The following is an 11,637-nucleotide window of genomic DNA, read 5'->3' as shown; positions in this document are numbered from 1 at the left end:
AAGATCTTCTATTTAAAGGCTTTTGGGATAAGTGTCCGTTAGACTAAGATTTTGGCCCTGATTCTTGTGCTTTTTCTTTCTTTATGTACAATAACTGTTGGTTAAAGTCAACTTGTTAAAGTAGACATGTTTTTTTTCTCAGTACTTTGCCTAAAACAGGTTGTATGTTCTTTTAGACACCGCTTCAAGTGAAAAAACTTCTGTGAATATCTCTTTTGTCTCTGATGTTCACTTTTGATATTTTGATCTAAAGCTTGTGGATGCATCTAGAGTAGCTCATCTACAAAGAATAAAGTAAATTGTGCTTGTAGTAGATATGTCTTTTTCTTATCACTTTTGGTGTTTTTGAACGTTGAACATTTAATGTCATTTAATACTTTCTCAAAACAACAAAGTGCTTTTTGATTTCCTACCGTTGAAGTAGCATTTGAGAATTAAGCTTTTCTTCTAAGGATATCAAGCGTTGTGTAAAAACTTCATGGTTGGACGAAGTAATGTTTAGCTCATGGTATCGTTTAGACAAAGTAAACGCTTCTTGTGATTTTTCCTTTTTAGGTAGGCAGTGTTTAACGTTGTTTGTGTTTTCTTTGGTGTTTTAAGTTTTAGTCTTTTAGAGTGTTTTGTAAACAACATCGTCTTGATATTGTTTCGTTTTCCTAAGAGTTAAACTGGATACCCTTTAGGTATGATAAGATTTACGCATTTAGCTTCAACTCTCTTAGACGCTTTTGACTTAATAGTCATTTAGCATTGTGCCTAGGTGTTTTGACTTAGTTGTTTTTATGTTTCCTAAAATCCGAAGTGTTTTCTTAAGGTTTTCTGTGTTGGGGATTTTGTTTCTAAGACTTATATTTTCATCTTATGTTGTTTTTAGATTATTATTCCATTTAATGTTATTTGGTTAAACTTCAAAACATGAGGGCGTTTAGGTGCATAAACGATGTTGTCTTAACAAGGAGATGTTAAAGATTTGTTATCTAGTCTTTGCTTTCATCTATTGTTATTTAAGTTGTTACACAAAGTAATCACAAGCTTTATTTTGTTCCATCACGCATCCTAAATCTAAAACCAATTTAAGAAAAACGGTTTTAGAGAGAAAGAGGTTTATGGTCTAATTCATCAATTAGAAGTTTGGATAATCGATTAAACTATTCATGAGAGCCTCAAAATAGTATAATAGATAACCTGTTTTGATAAACAATTTAACTAAAAAAGCATTTTTCAGTTTTCAGTTTTAAGTTTTCTTAATAAAATAATCAATTTCACTATTTTATAATACATTAAATATGTTTTTAGGAATTAATAAAGAGTAAATTTAATTGATGAACATGTGTCATAAACGATTGTAATAGCGAGAAGTTGCAAGAATTTTTTAAATTTTAGTTAGAATAATCGATTAAGAGCTTGTTATAATCGATTAAATGTGTTAGCTTCTATCTTAACCTTGTGTTTTCAGCATTCTTTAAAAATAGGATAAATCTCATCTTTAAGAAAGCTTTAGACATCATTGTTAATAAGCATCTGAAGGAGTTCCTCATAGTTTGTTCAACAATGAAGCCTCTAGATGTCCTTGAAGATCACATCTTCTTGAAGGTGTTCCCTCATTCTTTAGAGGGTGTGACAAAGGATTGATTGTACTACCTTGCGCCCAGATCCATCACTAACTGGGATCATATCAAGAGATTGTTTTTATAGAAATTCTTCCCAGCATCCAGGACCACTGCAATTAGAAAAGACATTTTTGGGATTACACAACTCGATGGAGAAAGCTTGTACGAGTACTGGAAGAGATTTAAAAAGCTATGTGCAAGCTGGCCACACCATCAGATATTCAAGCAACTCCTTCTCCAATACTTTAATGAAGGCTTGAACAACGTGGAAAGGAGTATGAATGATGTTGCCAATGGTGGAGCGCTTGGTGACATGACGTGTGCTAAAGCCAAGCATTTGATTGAGAAGATGATGTTATTGTGGATTCTTCATCATCTGTAGATAAGAATTTAGAGAGCAAGCTTGATGCTATTGTGAGTTTGGTAACCTAGTTGGCTAACAATCAGAGTAATCAGAGACTTGTATCTGCATCTGTTGCATGTTTATGTGCCATTTTCCATTCTAGTGATCATTATACGAATGAATGTCATTCTTTGCAACAACCAGTTGGCCCAGATGCTCCTCAAGCTTATGCTGCAAACATCTACAACAATAGGCAGCCAAAACAATAGTAGAATTATGACCTCTGAAGCAACAAATACAACCCAGGGTGGAGGAATCACCCAAATCTGAGATGGTCTAATGCTCCACAGTAGTAGCAGCCACCACCATTCCAAAATGTTGCAAGTCCGAGTAGACCCTATGAGCCTCCACTAGTCCAGCAATACCAGAGGCAACAACAGCAACAAGACATACCTGCCCAGATAGCTCCTCAACCTTTCACTTCTTCTCATCCTACACTAGAAGAGTTAGTGACGCAGATGACAATTCAAAACATGCAATTTCAACAGGAGACAAGAGCTTCCATCCAAAGTTTGGCCAATCAGATAGGGCAAATGACTACACAAGTCAATCAGGCACAGTCTCAAAACTCTGACAAGTTGTTATCCCAGACTGTGTAGAATCCCAAGAATGTTAGTACCATCACCCTAAGAACTGGGAAGTGATAACAAGTGATTTCACCGTTATCTTTGATTCAATTGAGATACTAAATGAACCCTTTTTGACTTAGAAACTAGCTTAATCCCTTGTTTTCAGTTTACTTTTGTGAATAAGAGAGTCGAGGTTATACTTGATCATTTTATCACTAAATTCCCTTGATTGTATAGGTTATTGGAATGATTTGGAAGAGGAGTTAAAGTACCAAGGAGTTGGAACCTAGAAAGGAAAGAAAAAGCACCAGAAGAGAAGGTTACAGAAGGTCGTAGGATGCTTGGTTGCCCTTTTCTAGGGCGCTCAACGCCAAAGTCTCACACCAACGCCTGGGTGCCCTTCCTAGGGCAATGAGTGCCAGTCTCCTTGCATCACAGGACGCTTGCTTGCCCCTTTCAGGTCCCTGAGTGCCACTCGTCTCGCACCACTGCCTGCTTGACCTAAGTAAGGGCGCTGAGCACCAGCATGTTGGGCTTTGACCTTGTTTTCTGATCTATTTAAGGACCTGTACATGTTAGGGCTTGTATCTTTTGGAGGCAAAAGTGGAAAAACACACTTTTCGACTCTTTGGAGGTAGAATTGGATGCGTGAGCTCTTCTCTTCAGTTTCTAGGGTTTTTCTATCTTTTTCATTCCATTGCACACCTAGTTTCTTCATGATGATGGAGAACTAAACCTCGTTTGTTGTTGGGGAAGATGTAACCTTTAAACTCTCATGTATTTGAATTTGTTCTAAATTATTTTATGCTTCTTTAGTTGAATGTTCATGATTTTCTTGTATTACTTGATACGATGCGGTACACTTGCTGAGGTCTTAACAAGTTTTTGGCACCTGGGACTCGTGGTTTAAACTATACTCTTGGAAGATTCTTAACCGATTAAACTATATTTTTATTGTTTTTAATTTTTGTTTATTTTTTTTTTTATTTTTGGGCTAATTGTGTGCTCTAGTGTTTTGTTCTTTAGTGTATGCAGGGTACAATTTGGACTAGAAGCACGAAATTTTATGAACCTCTTCTTACAAGATTGGACGAAAGTAGCAGAATATGAAGGAACAAGACATCCTGAGAACTTTTCCCTTCTCTTGAGACTCTTCAATAGCCTTCACCTCAAATATCTGACCAGGAAACAAAAGATATGGCTAAAGAACAGAATGGTACATGTACCCTAGCAGATTATGAAACAGTTATTGGCCTTCATCATTTTTATAGCATTGCAAGGCCGATGGTTAATGTTGTAAACATGGTGATGAACCCTGCTTTGATTCAACTAGTGAAAAGCAACCAATTCAATGGATTATTGCATGAAAATCCATATGAGCATTTGAACACGTTGAACGAGATATGCAATACAGTGAAGATTAATGACGTGCCAGATGAAGCTATTAGGCTTAGCTTGTTCCCTTTCTCTTTAAAAGATGTGGTTGAACTCTTTTCCAGAGAATAGCTTTACTGAGTCGGAAGTTGTGGTTGCAAAATTTCTGAATAAATATTTCCCAGAGTCAAAGGTAAATAAAGGTAAACAAGAAATTTCTTCTTTCAACGAGACTCTAGGTCAAGTGTGGGATAAATTCAAAGGTTTATTGCGGAAGACCCCCACACATGGCTTTGATGAACCAACAATAGTCATTCTATTCCTTGGAGGGCTAAGCTCGCAAACGAAATTGATGTTAGATGCTTCAGTTAGAGGTAATATCAAGTTCAAGACTACAGAGGAAGCTTATGAGTTGCTTAAAAATATGGCTATGAATGATAATGACATGTATAGTGAAAGAACTCAACTTCAACAGAAAGGAGTTCTACAATTGCAATCTCAAGATGCTCTGTTGGTGCAAAACAAGATCATGACTCAACAATTGGAGACTTTGATGAAGAAAATCTCTCAATTGCTTAAGGAATTGCAGAAATAGTGAGAGAACTCAACTTCAACAGAAAGGAGTTCTACAATTGCAATCCCAAGATGCTCTATTGGCGCAAAACAAGATCATGACTCAACAATTGGAGACTTTGATGAAGAAAATCTCTCAATTGATTAAGGAATTGCAGAAATAGTGAAAGAATTCAACTTCAACATAAATGAGTTCTACAATTGCAATCCCAAGATGCCTTGTTGGCACAAAATAAGATCATGACTCAACAATTGGAGACTTTGATGAAGAAAATATCTCAATTGCCTAAGGAATTCTAGAATGTTTCACAGGTTCAACAACAAATTTGTGAGTTATGTGGTGGGGATCATATTAATGGGCAATGTGTTATACTAGCCAATAACCAAGAAGAAGTAAATTTTATTGGTAATCAGGGTTGCCCAGGTATTTACAACCAATGGTGGAAACCTCACCCAAGTATGGGTCAAGGGAAAGCTAGTCAATTCAATAGACCACCACAACAACAATGGCAACAACAACCCTCCTTCAATAGACTCGGTCGTGCATATTTTTCATGCTTGCTCACCTTGTGATCATCTTGGAATATAAAGAACAACTCGTAGGGTGCTTGATTTCGAATTTTACTGGCCCACCATCTTCTTCATGCATAAACGAATTCATCTTCTTCATTAATGTTAATGCCACTCTCTAAAATACTTAAAACCCGATGTCTCGGTGAAGAAAGCCTATCCTTAATTATGAGTTCATACAATTCCTAGCATCCCTAATAATTAATTCTGAAGCATAGGACTGTAAATTCAACCAACCCTCATATCCTTATGTCTAGGTAATACTACTTTTGGGAGAATTTCCCTAGTTCTAGATTTCCTAGTATGTGTCCAATCGAAAAAATCAATAATCATGCTATTGAATGAGTTAAATGAATCAAGCATAGAGTGTAGAGGAAAAACCCTAAAAATTAATGAAATAAAGCATTTATGATATAAATCAATTCAAATGAAAGAGAGTTTAAAGGTTACATCTTCCCCAATAACAAATGAGATTAGTTCTCCACCGCCATGGAGAAACTAGGTGTACAATGGAATGGAAGACATAGAAAAACCCTAGAAAGAGAAGAGGAGAGCTCCCGCATCCCCATATCTTCCCCCAAAAGGGTGAAAAGTGTGTTTTTATGCTTAAGCCTTCAAAAGATACAAACCCTAAGGCGTGGTCTTAAATAGATCACAAAAATAACTAAACACAAGTCCAAGCCCACGTCATCGGCGCTTAATGCCCCACTTAGAGCACCCGGGCGTGAATGCAAGAGGAGTGGTGCTCAGCGCCCCTCAAAGGGCGCCCAATGTGGTTTGCGGTACTCAACATGGCGCTCATTGCCCCTGGAGGGCGGCCAGGCACCACCTGTGGTGCTAAACTACACTCTGGTTGACTTTTCTGCATTTTGGTTGACTTTTCTGCACTCTGGTTGACGTTTTTGCATTCTAGTTGACTTTTCTGCATTTTGGTTGATTTTTCTGCACTCCAACCATTTGATACTTTGACTCTTCTTTCAATTCATTCCAATAGCCTACAAAATCAAGGGAATTTAGTGAATAAATCATCAAGTATAACCTCAACTCTCTTATTCACAAAACTAAAGCAAAAATATGAGTTAAAGCAAGTTTTTAAGTCAAAAAGGGTGCATTTAATATCAAAATTACATCATAGATAATGGTATTTTCAACCATTATCAGGGGTTAAGTTAAGGTCAAAGTGGATTGGACCTTTTGTTGTTACTAAGGTTTATCCTTAGGGTGCAGTTGAGATCCCAAGTCCATCCACGGAAAAGAGCTTCAAGATTAATGGGTATAGATTGAAGTCTTTCCTCAACAATCCTTCTTTTTTGGATGTAGTGGTGGAGGAGACATCTTTGCTCGATCCAACTTCACTTTCCCCCGGACTCAAGGAGTTTTATTTCCTCCTCCCTTTCTCACTTTTATTGCACTTTTCCATATCTGCTAATTGTTCTGATTGTTGATTGTTGATCTTATGTTTGTGACACACTGAGGACATTGTGTAGTGTGGCCTATTGGGGGGAGATTTTTCTCTGTTTAAGTTTCTCTTTTCTAGGTTGTTTTTGTTGTGTCTTGTGTATATTTTTGCACATTTCTCTTGATTTATGGACCTTGTTTAGGTTGTAGGATTGTCCTTCACTTCATTGATACTTATTGGTTTGAAATCCTTACTTTTCTCTGCTTGGAAAGATGATTATGATGTTTGAGAGGCTGATTGATTATGACAGAAATACCATGTGTGAGGATTTAAGTCGCTTGATGTTCTTTCTTATGTGTGATATACCTATTTATTGCTTACAGATATGCCTTCGCTTGACTCTTATTGATAATTCTTGATTGATATGCATGTTTGGAAATGATAAAGGCCATTTTGTTATAGAGCCTCTCTAGCCAAATAAGTCTACCTTGTTTTAATCCTTTGACAACCATTTTTGAGCCTATGTTTTTCCCTTTTCATTGTCTTGAAGCTCATTCATTAGCCTTAAGTGAAAAATCGTGATTACCTTAACCTTAGGTAATTTTGGAGCGTTGGAATTGTTTTGGGATCAAGTTTGGTCTTCCTAGGATTCTTATGAATTGGCTAGTTGGTTCCTCGTCTTACTTGTTTCGTAAATATGTAGTGTATCTTGTCTCTTACAGTTTTCTAAAAAGAAAAGAGAGAAAAGAAAAGAGACAAGACAAGAAAAGAAAAACAAAATTACAAAAAAAAATCATAAAAAAAAATTGTATAGTGGAGTCAAAAAGAGGATTGAATTAGAGGTTTTAGGTGTGATTTAATTGTATTTTCACTTGTTCCCCATTGCTCCTTTATTTCTTTTGGTTTGTATCCTCTCATATATATCTTGTCATCCCTTGTCCTTGACCCCATTACAACCATGAAAAGAGCTTTTGATTTGAACATGCATATGTTTTGAGTTTTGATATTAGAGGCTTGCCAAGTCTGTTGTCGCTTGTTTTCTTGAGTGCATTGAGTTGAAATTTTTTTTCCCTAGACACTTGATATATACAATGATAGTGCATCTATGAGGTTCTGTTGCTTTTAATCACCTTTTGAGCTGATTGATTATTTTGCCATGTCTTGATTGCTTGGATGATTACCATGAGTATCTGGTTTCTCTAATTCTTTGTGTGTTAGATATTGTCTACTCTTATTCTTTTTTCCAGATTCATTGAGGATTGTGTAAATCTTTTTGTTATTGTGTGTCTATTTGTTTCTGTGTGTTGAGGTTGTGTCACTATCTTGAAGTCCATTGATGTGTTCCTTGATCTGCGTCTTAATTTTGCCTAGGAATGCAAAAGACTAAGTGTGGTCGATTTTGATGAATCAATATTTTGTACTCTTCAATTGGCTTATTGTACTAGATTTAATTAGGGAATTATGCTTGAATGTCCATTTTTTCTCACTTTTGCTTATTGTGCTTAATTTGACCATTAATTCTTATTTTAATTAATTTGAATTATCTTAGGCTAATTATTTTCATTATTAATTGCAAGGAAATTTTAGGAAATGGATTTTGGGGCATTAAGACAGTTGCCACGTCATCATCTACTATCCACATTAGCATTTTAGTTTAAATCCAATTGTAGTTTCATTTTTTAGGACTTTTGGACCAGATTTGTAATTTTTGGAAGACCTAACACCATTGGGACCAATTTTAGGTCATTTTTGGGGAAGCCCAAAGTATGGGCAGACTTGACACATAGGGTTTAGTGCCCATTCATCTCATTTTACTCTCATACTATAATTTACATTTTCTAGCTTCTAAGGAGAGCTCCCATGGAGGTTCATTTTCGTTTTCCTCTTCTTTGTATTGAATTTGAATTATAATTCTCATTGCAATTCCACTTCTGTTTCGCTTCCATTGGGCATTTCGTTTTCTGCACTTGGGGTTTCCCTTTAATATTCATTTTTGTTTTCTGTCTTGATTCTTGTCATTTTGTTTTGCTCTTTTCATTTTGTTTTCCCATTTCAATTCGTTTTCTATTCTGTTACGTTTTTCCTCCATTCTGTTTTGTTTTGTTCTATTAAATCATTTTTAATCAATTATTAATATTTGTGTTGATATATTATAATGTAATAAACAAACTCTCTCATATGAGTGTGATTACTATGTAATGCATTGAATGACAACCCTTGCTCGTGCTCGTATTACAACTAGTTGGAAAATGGTAATAATTGCATCGAATCAAGTACTTTTTGGACATTTTTCTGTTTTTTATATACTAATTGAAATTATTATATTTTTTTGCAAAAATTCAAGAGTTCTACAACAATTCCTGATAAGCCCATAAATTATTTAAGGAAAGCTTTTGTAAAATACATAATACAAATGTGTAATAATATTTATCACATTTACTTGTTATCAGGATAACATATTCTTAAGTATTTACCACAAATGTAATGATAACTTTTAGTACATTTACTTGTATATAGATTCTTGCTTATTTTTTAGTGTGATGAATATATAAGATGTTCTATTTTTGTTCTATATATATAATGCATGTAGAGAAGAATATGTGTGATAACATGAAACATAGGCAATGAACCAACAAAGTCCTTACCCAGCAATCAAAGATTTCAACTTCTATGACGCTCTATAGAGGTCTTTCATGCCTTCTTGATATATTGTGAGTCCTTTGGCATCTATCACAGTTCCTACAATGTTCATATGCATCTCTAGATAATGAAGGCAAAAAAAAAAACTTGATTGCAAGACCTTGGCAGCAATCCTATCTCCATTGAAATGGCTTACATATGCTGAATTATGACAATGCCATAAGATACACGAACCAGTTCACCTCCTCCCCTGCTCTTGGTTTTGTCTATGCATTAAATATTTCGCTGCACATTTTTCCAACATTTTGTATCAAAGCATGCTTTGATAGGTTTTCAAATATTTTGAAAATGGTTAGACAAAACCAAGTTTATGCCGAGGGTGCCTCCATCAATAGACCTCCACTATTTACCGATGATAATTATTTGTTCTAGAAAGTCAGAATGAAAATACTTTTAGGGTCTGTTGATAGGGTGTTTACGAAGATTTTGTGAATAGACTCATTGTTCTCGTCGTTACTGTAAATGACATGCAGAAAGAAAAACCTTACGATGGACTGTTGAAGAAAACATGCGAGCTTAGTTTAATGTAAGAGTTCATAATATAATTTATTCTACTTAGTCTTAGATGAATTTTATAGGATCTCTGTATGCAAGACGACTCAATAGATGTGGAAGATTCTTCGTGTTACACATGAAGGAAAGGATGAAGTGAAATGTGTCAGAAAGAACATTCTCATACTGAAATACGAGATGTTTTGAATGCAACAGGGTGAAACAATCATTGATGTGTAAAAATGCTTCACACATATCGTCAACCATCTTTCTCGACTGGGTAAAACTTTTGAAACTAATAAACATAACATTAAAATTCAGAAATATTTGAACAGGACATGGCAACTAAAGGTTACTATGATAACTGAGTTTTCGGACTTGACGTTCATGTCTATAGTTATGCTATTTCAAAAGTTGAGAGAGCATGAGCATGAAATAAGTACACTAAGTGTTGAGGAAGACCAAGGAAAGAAGAAAACATTGGCCTTCAAAACTGAAATTTCAAAAGGCAAGAGTTCAAAGAAGGATGAGTAATCTTAAGATGAAGACTCAGATGACAAAAATTTAAGTCACATGATGAGAAAAATCAACAAGTTCATGAAATCTAAATGTAAGGAACAATTTAAATATGTCAGGAAAGAAAAAACAAGGATCTTCTTCAAATTACAAATGTTATGATTGTGGAGAAAAAAGGCATGTTATTGTGGAATGTGTTAAAGACAAAATCGTCTATGCAAACAAACAATCTCATGTTTTGAAGTTTAATCAAATAACATTAAAACGGGTTAATGACCAGAAAATAACTTAGGGTAAAAACACAACCCAAACAGACACAACCTAAACAGACACAACCTAAAACCTGCACCCCAAACATAGAAAAACATGGGAAAAGACTTAGGTCCTAGGAAATAGAAAAACACCTAGGCTAAAACACCCAGACGCATGGCTAAAAGCATCCAAGAGAGATTGAGTTAAACGCTTAACGCTCATAATACCTGAATTAGGTATTTGGCTTCTCTCGAAAACAAAAAACAGGTCGAGACAATGTCTTCAACAAAAACATTAAAACACTTAACTATCAAAACAAATAAGAAAGCCTAAAGCATGCTAAACGCTATATGTCTAAAAAGAGACAAAAGCCAAAGAAGCGTTTACTTGATCAAATGATATCATAAACTAAACAAACACCTTATATTTTGATGAAGTATTTATATACGTTTGGTATCTTCAGATTAAAGAACTTAATTGTAAAATGCTACCTAATGGTAGGAAATAAAAAACACTTTGTTGTTCTGAGCAAGCATTAAATGACATTAAGTGCTCAACGTTCAAAAACAACAAAATTGATAAGAAAATTCACATATGTTGCATGCACAGTTTACTCTAATTTTGCAGATAAGTTATTCTACACGCATCCACAGTGCTACAAAACAAATATCAAAATGTGGATGTTAGAGACAAAGGAGATAATCACAAAATGTTCCTCACTTAGAGCAAAGTCTAAAAAGATCGTACAACATACTTCAAGCAAACAACTGAAAAAGCTTGTCTTCCCTGACAAAGTTGAAAAGAAGAAAGAGAAAACACAAGTATCAAGAGTGGAAATTTCTTAGAATTTGATTTTCGTGTTCATGTTTCTGTTGCACCTTCATCTAAAACAACAAACGATACCAACATTAATTAATTCGATTACTATGTTATGATTTTAAATTAACATACTAAAATAAAAATCACAATTACTGTGGTTGGTTGTTCACCTTAAAACGCTAGCTGAATGGTTGTTTGTCCTATGTAGGTATTGCTCCCCAAGTAAACCGCAGACTCAGATATTATTGCTTAATTGACCGTTGGATAGCCTAAGAAGCAACCCTAGATGGAAGAAACCTGTATATAAAGAAACAAAAGTCATTTAAGTGAAGCCAAACTTAAAAGATCAAAATTAATAAG

Source organism: Vigna radiata, chromosome 7, assembly GCF_000741045.1.
Source record: "Vigna radiata var. radiata cultivar VC1973A chromosome 7, Vradiata_ver6, whole genome shotgun sequence".
Classification (NCBI taxonomy): domain Eukaryota; kingdom Viridiplantae; phylum Streptophyta; class Magnoliopsida; order Fabales; family Fabaceae; genus Vigna; species Vigna radiata.
Note: the sequence above shows the minus strand (reverse complement) of the source record.